Genomic DNA, 19,382 nt, shown 5'->3' on the forward strand with positions numbered 1-19,382 from the left:
AACGTAGATTTCGTCACTATTCTTGCCCTGGACTAGCACCGTAATCACAAAGTCACTAAACGCTTGTGGTTGATTGAGAGACACTGCATTCGGTGCAGAACGTAGTTTTCTTCCTGCTCTAGACAGTGGCAATAAATTTGAGGGATGTATCTTAACCACAAAATTGTATTTAATTACAATTGTATTTGAAATACGCACGTTTTAGTATTTAAATACACGCGTTAAATGCATTACCCAATTTGTAATTAAATACAAATGCAAAATACACGAAGTATATGAAATACGTATTTCAAATACTTGTATTTGAAATACTGCCCATCTCTGACTAATGGTGTGCGTAAATTTTGCTGATGTCATTTCGAGGTGGACATTTGTATCGAGCTGTTCAAGCGTATCTTTTGAGGTGCTTAGCGTATTTGATTCGTGCGTGTCTCCGTTCAGATTTGTAAACGCGCAGCACACAATAAACACAACATCGTTCAAAGTTGGCGTTTCCTACTCAAGTGCTTTGGCTCAATTACCTTAGCTTTTATGTGGCATTGTGTTGACCGAGTGACGACGGAATGGTTGGGTTTATGGTTTCTTCTTAAAACTTGACCGTTAGAGAAGGGTGGAATTTTCGAAAGCTAGAGAGAGGCAATTATAGGGGGGGGGGGGGGGGGGGTGTTAAGCTCTAATATATAAATGGATTTAGATTGGGACAGTGCACCTCGCAGTAAAGCTGGTCTGAGAATATATTGACTGAAGTGTTTGACCTTTTGGAGGCCTAATAAGGCTTCCAAAAGTTTCCGAGTAAGAGTCTCTCGCCTCCTCCCCAGAATTCTTACCTACTGAAGTCGCGGAATACAGCCATAAGAGTTTCACTGTGTCGACAAATGAAAGCCATATTCATTTTTTACTTACAGTGCGTGTTAACGTGTTCGAAAAATCAGGCATCGCTCCGTCAGGTTCATGTAGACATTTCCGCATCTCCGGGAATTTAATACGCTACACTAAGCATATAATCCACGTAAGTAGTCGCGTGTCTCTTTTCACACGGCCGTTTTGCTTTGTCATCAGAAATACGGAAGCAAACCCCAGCCTACTTCGTTGGGGCACAGGAAACAATGGTCATTTCGTTTTTGCTTGCCACTTTTTTTTTTCAGATTGTGGACAACCTTGTAGATGTACCGAATTACTTCTGGTGTCTTAGCTCTGTGCCTTGTTGGGACCTTTCTATATATTACCCTCATTTTTGTAGGACGGTCTCCGCAACTGAAAGCACGACCGAGCACGGAAAGCCAGCCAATTCCAGTCTGGAAATCTGGTATTTAAAGCCAGCACCCACCTGGGCCGGTTTTCTCGAAGCAATGGTAAACCCATTTTGGTAAACCACGGTGCCTAGGAAGGGAAAAGTACCTAGGTACTGTAATAAACGGCTGGATATAGAAAAACAATAATTATTTTTGATTGGGCAATAAGATGCGCCATCTATCGGTGAAACAATCCAGTCATTTTGTTTATCCTCTTTTTCCGATGGTTGTCATAGATCTAGTATGGTATTTTAAGTCAAAATATAGTAATGTTGTACTTGAACACCAAATTATTTGCTTCCGATGGTACGAAGAAATTTTAGCTACTATGCTAGAGTTTGTCGACGAATATTCGAAAATGTAAGAAACATTTCCTTCAATATGTTTCGCCATAAACAGCGCATAACTTTCCCGTGTTCCTTCCATTCTGGCAACGCCGGTGCTGTAGTCTCGTTTTTATTCCTTGCGACGCACGTTTCTGCGATTCCTGCTGATCTCAACTGTTTGCCCTCTCTTCCGTTTGCCCAACCGATTTACCGGTGACGAGAAGCTAAGCTTCTGGTCACCGTTGAATTGCTGGCCACCGGGGATATGTAGAAACCTCAATGCTGTCGCCATACTGTCGGCGCACTGTGAACATAAAAACAGTACAATGTCTCAGCTGTTCACCCGGAACAAAGACTTTATTGAAGATAACCCCCTTTCTCCGTAAAGTAATCGCTGCTCACGAGTTAGCGTGCATAGTGTAACAAATTAAACGTCTTATTTTAAATATATACCAACACTCGTTCGCAAAACATTTTTTTTACTCACCATAAAAACACTTGCAAGGCTTATGTACCGTTATATGTCTTGGATCCCGGACTGCTGAAGAGTGATGCGTTCGCGGAATGCTGCCGTCGGTTAGTTCAGTAGTCTCTCTGAACTACCGCTTTGCTTGACGTGCTAATAGGTTGATGGTGCGTCATTAATATAACAGCCGGATCAAATTGAATGTTCAACAGAACCAAGCAGAACTATTAGCCCTCATTAAGCGACGCCGCGGCCATCTTGCTTCTAGGTACTGCTCCTCCCTCGGCGCCCCTGCTCTTCTAGTCACGTGACCTAGGATTCCCCCTTCTAGGGACAATAGTTAACTTCAAACCACGGTTCGCGTTCGAGAAAACGGGCCCTGGTGGTAGCACGACTTCAGCAGTACAGATTACAGGCACAAAGCCGCAGTGGCCCTCTTAACCGTCTTCAAGCCGTCTGAATCAAAAGAATGTAATTTATGTGCACGAGGCCAATAGGCAGAACACAAACGACGCTCGTTGATGGTGGTGTGAATGCCTAAACAATCTAAATGCTTATGTCAGGTAGCTGATGGGTCAAAAATAATCCTTTCCCATGTTGTCGAAAAGTCGACATAACACTTTATACCGTATCAGGATAGGCCATAAAAGTGTTTTTTTTTTAATACAAGAATATCGTCCACGTATCTGCATGCCTTGCGGAAAGTAGCATCATCACAAACACGATTCAATTCACAATGAACAGCGGAAGAAGAACTGTTTAAAGCACAGGAGCGACGCATGATTCAGTATCAGTGCCTCTGCGCTAAATGAACAGCTTCGCCACAAACGACCTAGATAAAATTATACTAATGCTATGAAGCTATCGATAGAATTTCCAGGAGCATTTCGGAAAGCCACAACGACACTTGCTTCAATACTCGCAGTCAGAGAACGGGACACTTCTTCATGCGGTACCGAAAAAGTAAAACCTTCTCTATCAATAAAAAAAAAAAAACGAACACAACGGGACATTTTTTTCTAAAATTCAATAACTTCCAACGACTTCGTGGTCTCGAAAAGAACTTCCAGAACTAGTAAATTAAGGTATTTTAACAGGTGACGACTGACTTGTTGTTGCCAAGAACCTTTCTCACTAAAAATACTTCTGAGCTGAAAATCGTTCTTATACGCCTTTACAATAGAAAACGTCTTAAATGTAACATTTGCTAATATCTGACAGCATTTGCGAGTTTCTGGAGCTCTAGAATTTTACACATAGAAACAGCATTACTTTTACTTTAAGCAGTTTGACTTTAACCGTGGCAAAGTTACTACACGGTCCTTGAATGTGTCAGTCAAGCACCTTGACTGTGTCGGTTATATGTTCAGAAGTACTGTTAGCGACTAAGGAAATTGGCAACAACAAGTCAGCCGTTATTTGCTAGAACACATTTTTTTCATTGTTATGGACAACCCCTTCGACATCAGGATGGCGTTGGAAGAGGCTGGAGTTTCAATTTATAAGAGTTATTTACGGTTCGCCTTTTGCATTGATCTGGAAGATTTGTATTATTTAGTGCTGCATGAAGAAATGTTCTGATCTGTTACTGTATGTTTTGAAGCAAGATGCGTTGTTGCTTTCCTGAATGTTTTTTTGTATTTCTATGGACAGATGCATAGCATTTAAGAATTTAATCTAGGTAGCACATTTGTGTCATTGGATGATACGCTGCCTATTCAGCGTATGGACATCTCTCCTTAGCCGTGCGTCGCTCCTGCGCTTTGTAACATTTTCCTTCCGCTGTAGATCGTGAACTGAACCGTGTTTTAGATGATGATAATCTCTTCAGCGTTTTAGATACGTCGGCGATTTTCTTGCATTAAAAAAACAACAAAAAACAATAACACTTCTCTGACGTAGTCTGACGCAGCAGAAAGTGTTTTGTCGGATTTTGGACAACATGTGAACGGTGTATTTTTTTACCCACGAGCTACCTCACAATAAACAGTTTCAGGTTTTAACACGAACACCGCCATCAACGAGCGACCTTGGATGCATTGGCCTTGCGCACCAGAAAGAGTTTCTTCCTTTTAATTCAGCTCATTCGAATACGGTTAGAGGCACTATTGCGACTTTTTGCCAGGAATCTGCACTGCTGAAGTCTGGTTACAACCAGGTGGGTGCTAGTTTTAGGTACACAATTTCTAGACTAGAATTGGCTGGCTTTCTGAGCTCAGTCTTGGTTTCTGTTGCGGGCATTGTCCTACAAAACATGGAGAGGATTAATAAAAAGGTCCCAACGAGGCAAAAAAAAAAAAAGAAAAAAAAGAACAACACGCCATTCCGTTACTTTACAAGGTTGGCCACATTCTGAAATGCATTGAAATGAAACAAGTACGATGAGTCTAAAGTTTTTCTTCCCCTAATAAGTTGTCTGGGTTTCGCTCCCACACTGCTGATGAGAAAGCAAAACGGCCATGTGATAAGAAACACGTGACTCCATACGTGGACTGTAGTGGGTATAGCGTATCAAATTGTTCCCAGTTGTGGAGGGTGTACATCGACGAACGAACACACGATCGATCACGTGAACACGCAATGTAAGTAAAAACAAATATGGCTCGCATTTGCTAATATATTGAAATAATTTGGCTGTGTCCCACGACCTGAGCACATAAGCAGAGTGGGGAGAAGACACTGATCTCTATGACAATTGCTGGATCGCGTTTGCCCGCTCCGCGAATGCGGCCACTGGCGGCCATCCTTTTGGTGGAGTTATATTGTGTCTAGCCAATGTAACCTGCTGCAGCCACTATCATCCATCCAGGGCAGACAGCGTTGTGGTAGTTGGGGTGGCAGGCTGCCATCAAAAAAGCGTGGGTGATATTTCATGCTTGATTGAAATTGTTTGACAAAACATATATTTTGAAACCCGGCGTGAACGGTAGCCCGATCTTTAAGGAACCGGTGAAAGTTTCACGAAATCGCAGCACCAGGGAAAAGCAGCACAGCACGCATCGAAAGTCGCATCAAAAGAAGCATCGAAAGCAGACTCCGTACCGGAGTCTGCTTTCGATGCCAGCTGCACTGCTTACCCCCGGTGCTGCGCTTTCGTGGAATTTTCGCCGGGTCCTCAAAGATGAGGCTACCGTTCACGCTGGGTTTCGAGAATCTGCTTCGTCGAACAATTTCAATCAAGCACGAAATATCACCCACGGTACAGCTTACTAGATCCACGGTTATTTTGTGGCAGCATGCCGCCATTGCGCTGTCCGCCATGTTAGTATGATGGCTTAAGATAATATAACTCTACCAAAAAGATGGCCGACCGTGGCCGCATTCCCGTCCATTCGCGGAGCTGGCCAAACGCGATCCAGCAAATAGACATAGAGATCGGTGGGAGAAGCCATGATACTGTGGCTGGTAAACGTTTGGGGCGTTTTTTTATTAAGAAATGTAGGACGGTATGTTTCAGTGACTCGTCAATTGTGCTTCTTGAAAATTATCTTCAGTTATTGTACCGATCAGATACCCACTTGGTAGCCGTGTGTGTTGCCGCCTTCTTTATATATATTAGCTTTGCTTTTATCTTGAGTGAAAAGCGTTGAAAGTTAGCGCGTGTCCTGTTCACGTCGTGTCCCTGTCTTTTCTTGCGCTATTTTATTTGTTAAAGTAATAAGACTGCTACTACCTTTAAGCAATTACTGTTTCAACTTTCAGTCTCGGATGAACAATCCTCCATTCAAAAAGGTAAGACGTTTTCTCCTTTGTTGATGCACACCGTAATAAGGAAGGAGTTATTAGGGAGTTTTAGGGAACCGTCTTTGCACATCTGATACGACGAAATGCGCATGTGCGAATCACCTGCTGTTGGGCATGCGCAGTGCCTATCAGATGTGCAAAGACGGTTCCCTGAAACTCTCTATTAGGAACATTTAGGGAACCGTTTAGCGTTTCCAACCGGTTCAGATATGATCCACGCAATCGTCAAAACGACGCGTGGAAAAACGCGTGCGCGCTCTCGTGAAGCGGCCGCCGCCCATATTCCAATCTACTCAGTAGCTAACAATATACCCTGTCGACATAACGTCTCAGGAACATGTGTCCACGAAACATCGCAGTGTCGACAAAATGCCTGTACAATGAAGGTTGTCAACTAAACGTGTTTTCATTGGAAGTGTTTTTACGATACGACACGGTTTCGTTGCTATAACCTAGGTGTCTGATGAAGTGAAGGGTCTTTTCTATTTCGCCTTTGATTTCAGAGACAGCGTAAGAAACAGGTTTAATTGCCTAGCTCGTTTGGTTTCCAAGCTATAACTGTCCACGCGACTTACTCGGATTTTTTTTCTTCTTTTGCGTCCATTTTCTTTTACAGTCCGGATGGTGGCAACCAAAAGAAAATTATCATTGTACTCATAGTTCTTTTGGCTTTCGGCGGTGCCATCGTCTTGGCCACTATCATCTTGACCGGCTCAGGTAAGATGTCTGCGCGTTGTCCGTCCATGAGACAGAAAATCGCGCTGCAGCGGTCTTTCGTTTCACGGCAACTTGGCAAAAAGCAAGCGCCCTTTGCAATGACAGCAACGGAAACCAAGCACGCACAATTCTCGAGCAGTGAGCGCAGTTTGAGGTTTCTTCGCAAACTACAAAGCACGGGAAGCACAACATGCCTCCGCCCGTCAGAATGCAGTGACATCGTGGCGTTGCTCTGGTTTTCAACGTATGGTGCAATGCTTTGTTCAATATTTCAATGCATTGGCTTTTGACGCAATGGAACGGGGCCGTGTGTGGCATCTTCTAAAGGTCATGCTAACGCATTTCCTAAAGATTCGCCATTTGATATTTATTTTCATTATTTACAATAACTGAAAGAAAATTTCGCAGCTAAGAGTACTTGATTAGTTTTTTTTAATGATTATGTTGTTACGATACAGCCTGATTTGTTGATATTCTGGATGGAGTCGACAAAAATATATTGGGCAGACATGGGCAGTCTTGTACACGTTACGCGAAAAAAAGCAATCAATTAGACGTAAATTTATTCGAATAAAAGATTTAATTAGATTATTTGATTACTCGAGAATTAAATGAATTGTCCGCCAATTGATAATGGAACCGTTACTTTCCCGTTTAATTAGGAGTTTTAAAACGACAGCTTTTCGTGCCGGTTTTGAAAGAGTGCACCATTCGTTACTGCAGATTGCTATATTAGAATCGGTGATATCTAAACTACTTCGCTACTTAATCATCCCATTTTTGTAAACGACTCTCTTGGCTAAAGCTTTGCAAACAGGGCGCCCTTAGTAAGAAGCGGGAAAGAAAAATGCTTTTAAGAAATTTTAGTAGTTCCCAAACCTTTCAGATTACTCATGTGGTTACTTTTTAATAAATGTAATCAAGCGATTACAAAAGTACCATGAAAAGACACTGATTACAAGTAACTTGATCACTTGGAATGTGTATCACGTTCGCCTGAGCATGGCGCTTGGCGAATCACGTAAAAAATATTAAGATAAACTAATTCGTTTTTTTTTATTAATTGAATGCAATGAACAACAAAAGTAATGTGCGCGAAACCTGTATCATTTTTAAATAATTGAAAATCGCAAAAAAACTTCATTTTTAAACCGCTATAAAACGTTTACTTTCATAAATATAAAAACAACGCCTTCGCACCAACCCCAAATAGATGCTTCCTCGCCTGAACTCTCCGAAAGAAAGTAACCATATGTAACTAGCTGATGGATTGTAAAAAAGTTTCCATAAATATTTAACGACCACCAGGGCAATAATTACGACTCCACACGCGTAGTAAAAAATCCGGCGGTCAAAACTGGCCCCGCACAACACACAACAACATGGCGGGTGATTCGCAACGTCGAATTCCTCGGTAAGCTCTACCGAACAGCCAAAGGTGTTTGTACGAGTGAGTGAATGGAGCACATATGCGTAATACACGTTTTCCCAGTGCCATGGTACACTCTGAACACCCGTCCCCAAACACCACTATCTTACCTATATCCAATAAGGATGAGAGTGTGCCTGCGGGAATCGCCGCAATTGAACACGACGGCGTCTAGCCAGATTTACTGGATTTGTCCCGCCGACAGAGAACGCTGAAAAAAAGAAAAAAAAAATCGCTACGCGCGGAATGGGCGTGCTGATTTTATTGAACTTAACGAATTCGTGTCGTAAGTGGTGACGAATACGCTATCGCTATTTTTATTGCGAAATCATAATCTAGTCCATGGAGCAGAGCCGGCGGCGCCTTTAACGAAAAAAAAAAAACATGCAAAAGAAACACCCATTCTGTCATTGGCTGACCAAAACGGTGCCTAGGTAGACATTTGCGGCCGTTTTACGAGAGCGTGCGCTCGTCCTCGGTCCTCGTGTCAGGCGTTTGCCGGGAAAGGAGAGGGGGGGGGGGGGGGGGGGGGGAGCTGCGGCTGCTTTAGGGGAACGCGCACTCGGCCGCCGGCCCCAACATCGACAGTAGCGAAAGGGGACCGTATGCGCCAGTACACCGCAAAAGAACCATGCAAGCGGAAGAGGCAGATTCATGCTTTAACATTCAGAACTCATAATAAGTGCTTAAAAGTCCTCAGATTTTTTTTTTTTTTCGATCGCCGCTTGTTTTTGGTTGCGTTTACCGACCTGGTTATCTATTCGTGCGCGTGTGTGCGGCGTGCCTGCACTTCACAACTCTTGGACAAAGAGCGAGCCTATAGGTAGCTGGGTGGCACAATTACTAGTTTTACCGAACTGAGAGGTAGGCAGGGTAGGGAGGCCAGGAGGCCAGCAGCTTGTAAATCAATAGATACATCCCAGCACAGCGGTGAGCTACTTGAATCAGGAAGCAGCAAGTGCTACCTAGAAGGTGTAGTAGCAACTTCTACAGGTTTCCCCGCTCATTTTAATCCAAGTGACGACCAATTTAATCCTGGGGTCACCCTATTTAATCCAAGCGCCATGCAATTTAATCCAAACGCCACACAATTTAATCCTGGGGTCAGTCAATTTAATCCACAATATATTTGTGCACTTATTGTGTTCAGTGGTCGTGTTTCGCTTAGACATTTGGTAACTTAGAACAATTGTTTATACAACCAGAATATTTTGGGGGCAATTGATAATTTGATCACTAATGTGATCACTTTGAGTTACTAGTCCCACTATTGGCGAGGCTTAATTGATATGTTGGTTACTCTTTTTAGAGCGCAGCTCTTAGGCACCCGTTTCCGGCTTGAGCGGCGTCGGCGTTGCCGTCGGCGTCGCCGGCGGCGTAGCCACGCGGTGGATGATGGGTAAATTCCCCCGCTAAATTTAGCGGAAATTATCCCAGCTAAATCGAACGGAAAATTTTCCCCGCTATATTTAGCGGAAACTTTTCTCCACTATATTTAGCGGAAACTTTTCTCCGCTAAATCTATCGGAAAATTTTCCCAGCTAGATTTAGCTGAAAATTTGCCCTCCTTAGTCTAGTGGAAAATTTTTCACGCTAAATCTAGCGGAAAAGTTTACCCACTGAATCTAGCAGAAAATTTTCCCAGCTAGATTTAGCGGAAAAGTTGCCCCGCCAAGTCTAGCGTAAAATTTCCCCCTTAAATCTAGCGTAAAAATTTCCCCGCTCAATTTAGCGGAAACGTTTTCCCGCTAAATCTAGAGGAAAATGTTCCCCTCGAAATTTAGCGGGAAATTTTCCCCGCTAAGTCTAGCGTAAAATTTTCCCAGTTAGATTTAACGGAACGGAAAATTGACCCCGCTAAGCCTAGCGTAAACTTTCCCCGCAAAATCTGGCGTAAAATTGTCTCCGCTAACTTTCGCGGAAACATTTTTCGGCTAAATCTAGCGGAAAATGTTCCCCTCTCAATTTAGCGGAAAATTTTCCTCGCTAAATTTAGCGGAAAAATTGCGCCGCTAAATCTAGCGGAATATTTTCCCCGCTATATCTAGCGGAAAACTTCCCCGCTAAATCTAGCGTAAAATTTTCACCGCTAAATTCGGCAGAAAATTTGTGGGGTTCAGGAAAGACGTCCGTCGATGCAAATCAACAAACTGATTTTTATAACCGCAATAAAACTGAAAAATAACATAAAAAGGGGGCACCGCTGAGACCGCCCTGCAGCACCACCGAATGCTGCCAGTCTCATGCTGTTCTGTTGGAGCCCGGAGATCGGTCCCGTCGGTGCTCCTCGTGCCGCATGCTTAAAACGTCATTAGACAGTTTTAGTGGACCGTACGCTATAGCTTTACGTACGCAAGGAAATAGCGGGTCGTGATTGCGCATGCTCAGAACGCAGTAGAAGGACTAGCGTATTGCGTACGCGCGTAACGCTGGGGATTTTGCGTTGCGGGCTAGCGGGCCTTGCGGGATGCCCTCGGGAGATCTCGGGCCCAACGAGAGCGCCAGTTTCAAAATGGGGGTTACCTTGACTGGCGCAGCAAGGGCGTCGTGGTGTTCTCTACGTTGTGTTACGCGAACGGTGAAATAACGTGGTGTTCAGCGTGGCACTTCTTTCCGGGACGTAACGCGGTCGAATCAGATCGCCGTGCAGCTGAAAGAGTGCACAGTGAAAGTGCTCACCGCTAGAATTGTGCGTCAACGGTGCGATCTGGTTGACGCTAGGCCTATAGGGAGCATTCACTGGCGGCCATAGCCGTGTGCGCAAATGCTGAGCGCGTGCGGATGACAAGCTTCCACAGTTCTTTTGTAACGTGCATTCCGCACCGTCAAGATTGCCGGTCTTAGCAACCTATTAATGTGAGCTCGTTCTGAGCATGCGCTCTCAACAGCACCCTCAAATATGGCGTCCAGTGAATGCCCCCTATTCGCTCAGTTGATCGTCGACGAACGAACGACTCTTCAAAAAATCGCCGAAGTTCTCGCTATGCACTGGACTTCAGTAGGTCATGAATTTCATTCCGCGATAGCATTGATGAAAGGTGGCATTTCCACGGGACTAGTGATGGAGGCTCCGTGATCGAATTTGGCTACGCACCCGTACTCGTAGCCAGTCTTGGGTAGTAACGCGTTACTAGTAACGCGTTACTGTAAGTTTGATACGTTTTTGGTAACTTGTAACTGTAACGAGTTTCTTTTTTAAAAATGTAACTTGTAACTGTAGTTCTATTACTTTTTTCGAGGTAACGATGAAAGTAACGACGTTACTTTTGTCATTACTTTCCAGTGTTCTATCAATAATATATCACTGAAAGAGTGCAATTTATAAATTCCCTTGCACTTTCCAAATCGTCTATTCCGACATTTCGAGTGTCAAGTTGGCCTTGCACAAAGTTGTGAATACGTTCTTTCTCGTGAGTCACGACCCGAATATAGCCACGTGTAAATTTTATGAAAAAATATCTAGTTATCTTTAATCACGCGCTGGTACTTTGTGTCTTGTATTTTGATTAGCGTCACTACTCCGCACTGCGCATGTTTCGTATTTTGATTTGCACCACTACTCTGGCGTTACAACGTTCAAACACTAACTTCCGGAAGCCACTGCTGCTAAGTTACAATATGAGTAAAAAGCGTACTTTTTAATTTTATGCAATAAAACGTTGTGAGGGTCGTTTTCTAGTTTTTTCTCTTTTTTGCGTAATCGAAAAGAAACTCAAAAGTAACGTCGTTACTTTTTAAAAGTAACTGTAACTGTAACGAGTTACTCTTTTGTTGCGGTAACTGTAACGGTAACTTCACTACTTTTTTCTGAAAGTAACTGTAATTGTAACAAATTACTTTTTAAAAGTAACTTACCCAAGACTGCTCGTAGCCTCTGTACCCCGCAGAAAAGCGCGCTGGTCGAGGCAGCTGCGGCTTGGTTTGACCTCGAATAAAATGATTGGACACGTTTTCATTTGCGATATTCATTTTCAGGAGCATGGTGGCGCTATAAGCACGCGGAATTCTGCGGCTCTGGCAAATTTAACCAAGATCATGCGAGGTGTTCACTCGGAAACGTAACGCACAACTTAAATCGGTCCGAGCGGGTCGTTTTTAGCGTACGCTATACTATTGCGTATTGCGTACGTAAAAGCCAGCAACGCTATACTAAAACGGTCTATTAACTCCTGACGTTGATTGAGCCACCGCTATAAGTGCCGCGCTTTGGCGCTACAAATTTTCCCCGCTAAATTTAGCGGGGAATTTTTTCCGCTAAATCTAGCGGGGAAGTTTTTTCGCTAGATTTAACGGAGAATTTTTGCCGGTAAATTTAGAGGGAAATTTTTTCGGCTAAATATAGCGGGAAACCTTTTTGGCTAAATTTAGCGGAAAATCTTTTCCGCTAGTTTTAGCGGGGAATTTTTTTCGCTAATATAGAGGGGAAAATGTTTTCCCTAAATTTAGAGGCGAATTTTTTCCCGCTATATTTAGCTGGGAATTTTTTCCGCTAAATATAGCGGGGAATTTTTTCCGCTAAATTTAGCAGGGAATTCTTTCCGCTAAATTTAGCGGGGAATTTTTTCCGCTGAATATAGCGGGGAATTTTTTCCGCTAAATTTAGCAGGGAATTCCTTCCGCTAAATTTAGCGGGGAATTTTTCCCGCTAAATTTAGCGGGGAATTCTCTCCGCTAAATATAGCGGGGAAAATTATTTTCCCTAAATTTAGCGGAAAAATTTTCCGCTGGAGTTTTGTAGCGCCAAAGCGTGACACATATAACGGTGGCTCACGCAACGTCAGGAGCTAACGACGTTTTAAGCTTGCGGCACAAGCAGCACCGACGGGACCGAGGTCTGGGCTCGAACAGATCAGATTGAGACTGGCAGCATTCGGTGGTGCTGCAGGCCGGTCCCGGCGGTCTGCAGCACCACCGAATACTGCGTTTTAAGCTTGCGGCACAAGCAGCACCGACGGGACCGAGGTCTGGGCTCGAACAGATCAGATTGAGACTGGCAGCATTCGGTGGTGCTGCAGGCCGGTCTCGGCGGTCTGCAGCACCACCGAATACTGCGTTTTAAGCTTGCGGCACAAGCAGCACCGACGGGACCGAGGTCTGGGCTCAAACAGATCAGATTGAGACTGGCAGCATTCGGTGGTGCTGCAGGCCGGTCTCGGCGGTCTGCAGCACCACCGAATACTGCGTTTTAAGCTTGCGGCACAAGCAGCACCGACGGGACCGAGGTCTGGGCTCGAACAGATCAGATTGAGACTGGCAGCATTCGGTGGTGCTGCAGGCCGGTCTCAGCGGTCTGCAGCACCACCGAATACTGAGTTTTAAGCTTGCGGCACAAGCAGCACCGACGGGACCGAGGTCTGGGCTCGAACAGATCAGATTGAGACTGGCAGCATTCGGTGGTGCTGCAGGCCGGTCTCAGCGGTCTGCAGCACCACCGAATACTGCGTTTTAAGCTTGCGGCACAAGCAGCACCGACGGGACCGAGGTCTGGGCTCGAACAGATCAGATTGAGACTGGCAGCATTCGGTGGTGCTGCAGGCCGGTCTCAGCGGTCTGCAGCACCACCGAATACTGCGTTTTAAGCTTGCGGCAGAAGCAGCACCGACGGGACCGAGGTCTGGGCTCGAACAGATCAGATTGAGACTGGCAGCATTCGGTGGTGCTGCAGGCCGGTCTCAGCGGTCTGCAGCACCACCGAATACTGAGTTTTAAGCTTGCGGCACAAGCAGCACCGACGGGACCGAGGTCTGGGCTCGAACAGATCAGATTGAAACTGGCAGCATTCGGTGGTGCTGCAGGCCGGTCTCAGCGGTCTGCAGCACCACCGAATACTGCGTTTTAAGCTTGCGGCACAAGCAGCACCGACGGGACCGAGGTCTGGGCTCGAACAGATCAGATTGAGACTGGCAGCATTCGGTGGTGCTGCAGGCCGGTCTCAGCGGTCTGCAGCACCCCCCAATACTGCGTTTTGAGCTTGCGGCACAAGCAGCACCGACGGGACCGAGGTCTGGGCTCGAACAGATCAGATTGAGACTGGCAGCATTCGGTGGTGCTGCAGGCCGGTCTCGGCGGTCTGCAGCACCACCGAATACTGAGTTTTAAGCTTGCGGCACAAGCAGCACCGACGGGACCGAGGTCTGGGCTCGAACAGATCAGATTGAGACTGGCAGCATTCGGTGGTGCTGCAGGCCGGTCTCAGCGGTCTGCAGCACCACCGAATACTGCGTTTTAAGCTTGCGGCACAAGCAGCACCGACGGGACCGAGGTCTGGGCTCGAACAGATCAGATTGAGACTGGCAGCATTCGGTGGTGCTGCAGGCCGGTCTCAGCGGTCTGCAGCACCACCGAATACTGCGTTTTAAGCTTTCGGCACAAGCAGCACCGACGGGACCGAGGTCTGGGATCGAACAGATCAGATTGAGACTGGCAGCATTTGGTGGTGCTGCAGGCCGGTCTCAGTGGTCTGCAGCACCACCGAATACTGCGTTTTAAGCTTGCGGCACAAGCAGCACCGACGGGACCGAGGTCTGGGCTCGAACAGATCAGATTGAGACTGGCAGCATTCGGTGGTGCTGCAGGCCGGTCTCAGCGGTCTGCAGCACCACCCAATACTGCGTTTTAAGCTTGCGGCACAAGCAGCACCGACGGGACCGAGGTCTGGGCTCGAACAGATCAGATTCAGACTGGCAGCATTCGGTGGTGCTGCAGCCGGTCTCAGCGGCTTTTAGAGCGCAGCTCTTAGGTGCCCGTTTCCGGCTTGAGCGGCGTCGGCGTCGCCGTCGGCGTAACCGCGCGGTGCATTATGGGTAAATTTCCCCGCTAAATGTAGCGGAAAATTTTTCCCGCTAAATCTAGCCGAAAAATTTCCTCGCTAAGTCTAGCGGAAAAATTTCCCCGCTGAATCTAGCGGAAAAATTTCCCCGCTAAATCTAGTGGAAAAATTTTCCCGCTAAATCATACCCAGCAATGAGGGACATGGTCCGCTTGCGCCATCTATCTTTGGACGCCGGTACCCTGTCAAAATTTCAATGGGAAAATTCGTTTTCTCGTTATAAAATAAAGATGGGCGCATAGTTATCAAAGTTACACCAGACATGGGTTCTTGATGAGCGTTGACATCGCCTCGACACAAAAAAAGCATGAAAAAGAGCGGAAGGTGGTTCCAAATGCAATTAAAATTTTTGTAGGTTTGTATGGGAAATCTCGTGAGACAGACGAACTTTGCGGTATTACATTATTCTAGGCAGACCCCCGAAAAAAGTAATCGATGATTAAGGAGGCCCAGACTATGCGCGACTTCTTTAGCCAGGTAGGTTTACGGTAGTACCATTCAGAAAGGTTCCTGAATGCATTTTGCATAACATACTCCCAAGAGCCGCACCGGGCGACCACACGCAAGGTCATGACCAATGCTTTATGCCTCGAACGCCATGTGCGGTCGTGGCGCAGGCTGTTCCTGCACTCGCACGAGGCGGTCGCAGAATGAGTAGCTCCGATGGAGTGGCGATAGCGGCCCTTGCCGGCCGTGGTTCTTTTGTTGATAACGCGGCTGTTGCCGATGACTACAAAGTGGTGTTACCGCCGATCCCAACCGGGATGGCGGTCATAAACTCTGTTCTGCTGCACGGCGATTTGAAGGGGCGTGCCTACCGCATCGAGGACTTCAAGACCGAGCTGAAATGGTGTGGCGTTTTAAACGAGATTCTGTCATTTGGAGCATTCCAAATGAACCATGTGTGGATGGCAACGCTGAAAACACCGGAGGCGAAGCAACGCCTCGTTGAGGCCAAACAGCTCAATGTCAAGAACTTGCGCTGCATCGTCATCGACCGGAGCTGCTCCGAGGTACGTACGCCTTCGTGTCCATTGGGTGCCCTTCCATGTGCCAGACGACACGGTGCGAAAAATGCTGGAGCCCTTCGGCAAGGTCGTCGAGGTGAGCCGAGAGAAGTGGCGAGTCGAAGGATTCGAAGGAATCGAGTCGACCACACGCACCGTCCGCATGACGCTTGGGAGCGGTGTCACACCAGACGGGATGCCCTACCAGCTTCGCTTCCAGGGCTTCAATGCACTTATTGTAATCCCAGGACGCGCGCCGGTCTGCTTGCGCTGTAAAATGACCGGGCACATCAGGCGCGACTGCCGCACCCCGAAGTGCTCAAAGTGTTTCAGTTTCGGGCATGACAAAGAAGAATGCGTGAAGACCTACGCAGGCGCGACGGCGGCACCGCCAGCACGAGAGGTCTCACCGCACATCATGGATGCGGATGAGGCGGAGACTGCAATAAGTGGATTGGAGCTCAAGGCACCCGCCGGGCCCAATGGCAGGACAACGGTCCTCGGCGCCAAGGGTGGAAGCGAGCCCGCGCCCGTGATCACAGTTCCGGACGGCGCGCAACCTTCTTGAGCGGTGGTGACTCCCGAGAGCTTCAAAGCCCCAACCGTCGCCCACTCCCCGCCAAGCGAGGAAGCGTCGTCCAAGGATCCCATTGACATGGATGAAACTGGCGAGTCCATTAAGCGTGGCCTCGACGACCCCTCAACCTCCCTGGGGGGTGCGGTTCCTAAGCCTACCCAGGGCAAGGAAAGGAACAAAAAGGGGCGGTTCCTGCCCCTGCACCCCACCCCTTCCGACGTTCGGACCCGGCACGACTCCAAGTAAGGCGGTTATCGCCTGGTCTCGAGAGCTTATGCGCAATTGCTAAGGCAAGTGCCCCATTTTAACACGGCATGATTTGTACGTTCCCACCAGCATTGAAGGTAGCATCGCTAAATGTTCGAGGTTTCGGAGCACGGAAAAAACAATACCAAGTACAGCGTTTGCTGAGTAACGAGAAACCCGATTTCTTAGCGGTGCAAGAAACGAAGATGTCTGGAGAGGAACAGGTAGCTAACGCACTAAGACCTTTTCTTCTTACGTACGAAGTTTGTGTTACCCACGCTGTCGGGGTTTCGGCATGCTGTTTTTTGTTCATTAGAAAGTCATTGCCTTTGTCGGAATTAGCCGTGACCACCGATATGGAAGGGCGTTTTATTTTGTGTGATTTCTTATTTTCAGCAGTTCACTGGCGGCTTATTTGCATATATGCCCCCAGTACGGTGAAAGACCGGGTTTCCTTTTTTTATGGCTTACGCCGTTTTCTGGATTGTGGTAGGACAATCGTACTGCTTGGCGATTTCAACTGTGTTGTAAGAGCAATAGACAGGACGCCATGCAGACCATGCAGCGATAGGAGCGAGACAGAGCTAGGCGAATTGATTGAAGATTTCGATCTGATAGACGCCGGAACCGTGAAGAATGATACGAGCGAGATTCGGTTTACGCATTTTCAGGCGTCATCGCACGCGCGCTTAGATAGGATTTACGTTTCAGCCTCCGTGGCAACTACACTGAAGAGCTATCGTGTCGCTCCAGTTTTCTTTTCTGACCATTGTTTCATTTCGACGTCGATTGGCGAAAAAGCGCCAATGAAAGCGAAGTTTGACTGGAGGCTGTGGAAGCTGAACTTGAAGGTCCTTGCTGACGGAATATTTGTGAGCGCGGTGGAGGAAGGTTTTAGATCGCATTTTGAAAGCACGGGCGGCGATATTCTTGACGAGTGGGAGACTTTCAAGCAGAAGGTTAAGATGCTGGCGATAGAAAGGTCGTCTGTTTTAGCATACCAGGCACGCCGTGCCGAAAGAAACTTAAATGCCGATTTACAAGCGCTGTCAAGAACAGAGTGTCAGTCGCCCGGGGCGGCTACTAAAGATTTAGAAAGTGTTAAGGAGAGGCTGGAAGAGCTGAATGAGGAGCGCTATCGCGGAGCCGTTGTACGCGCTCGATCCGAAAAGTATCTGATGGGTGAGCAGCCGACAAAACGGGCGTTAGCAGACGAGAAGAGATACGCTCTCCGGAACGAAATAGGTGAGATCCAGTATCAGGGTGTGACCAGCACAAACCCAAAATTTATCCAGAGAGCATTTGTGGCGCATTACAGGCGGATCTTCGAAAGCCAAGATCTCGGAAGGAGGGATCCCGTGTGTGGGGAACTGTTAGAATCCTTACCGCAACTAACGGAAGAAGAGCAGGAAAGTATTGCTCAACCAATCACCATTCAGGAGATCGAGAAGGCCATAGATGAGATGCCAAACTCAAAGGCTCCCGGACCTGATGGGTTATGTGCTGAATTTTACAAGAAGTTTAAGAGCGTAGTCCCTAGCGTTTTGTTCCGAGTTGTTTCAGCAGCGTACGAACGGAAAGAACTGCCTCCGTCATTTGGGCGTACTTTCACTGTTTTACTTCCTAAAAGCGACGACGTCGGAAAATTATGTCAAGTCACTGGGTACCGCCCAATAACACTGTGCAACGCAGATTATAAGGTTTTTGCGAAAATCCTACCTCGCCGACTCCAGAGTGTTGCTTGTCAGCTTATCGGAGATCACCAAACCTGCGGCATACAGGGTAGATCGATTTTGACAAACGTTCATGTTGCTCGTAGCGTTCTGGAGGCTTGTGACAATGGCACGCGACAAGTTGCTATGCTCCAGATCGACCTAGACAAGGCCTTTGATCGTGTAAATGCACGATGTTCTTTTTGATGTTTTACACCGCATAAATGAGGGCGAAGTTATTCTGGAAGGGGCAAAAATGGCATATAAAGGCTGCACCACGAGGCTTATTGTTAACAAGGAACTGACAGAGCCGATCCACGTGAGAACGTCCGTGCGACAGGGATGTCCTATGTCGCCTTTACTGTTTAATGTGTACTTAGAGTTGTTTTGTTTAAGTGTTATTAATAGTAAACAATGTCAGGGATTCCAGCTGGAAAATGCTGAGATCAAAGTCATGAGCTATGCGGACGACATTGCAGTGTTTTGCTGCGACAAGCGAAGTGTTAGCGCCGCTGTTTTATTGGCAAAATCTTTCTGCGAGGCGACGGGTGCAGCAATAAACTGGAGTAAATGCCGCGGGTTTTGGCACGGTGCGTGGGCGACAACGCCTTCAGTTTTTGAAGGGGTGTGTTGGGATTGCGTGCCCTGCACATACCTCGGAGTGCCCCTACAATGTTACAGAGTGAACAAAAACTATTGGTCGGAAGTCGCCACCGACTTGGGCAGGCGCGCCTCCCGCTGGAGGCAGCGTGATCTGTCCATCTTTGCCAAAGCGACTGTTTGCAATGTTTTTCTAATCTCAAAGCTTTGGTATGTTTTGCAAGTCATACATTGTGCGCGCATCAATGTGCAGAAATTTCACCGCATTTTCGCCGTATTCATTTGGGGAACGAGCTGGGAGCGTATGAGACGGGACAACCTCTTCCATAGGGGACGTAACGGGGGTCTCGGACTATCTCACTTGTTCGTTAAACAACTCGTTTCTCGGTTTATTTTCCTACGAGATCAAGAGCACCCATTCATACGCACGTTCATCC

At 46.8% G+C, this 19,382-nt stretch overlaps 1 pseudogene; it reads right to left on the reverse strand.

Annotated features, from left to right (window-relative positions):
• Positions 1-325: 325 nt before the first annotated feature.
• Positions 326-19,382, reverse strand: part of LOC121834742 — a 31,554-nt pseudogene continuing 12,497 nt past the window's right edge.

Source organism: Ixodes scapularis, unplaced genomic scaffold (assembly GCF_016920785.2).
Source record: "Ixodes scapularis isolate PalLabHiFi unplaced genomic scaffold, ASM1692078v2 PGA_scaffold10__122_contigs__length_95168666, whole genome shotgun sequence".
NCBI classification, from domain to species: Eukaryota; Metazoa; Arthropoda; class Arachnida; order Ixodida; family Ixodidae; genus Ixodes; species Ixodes scapularis.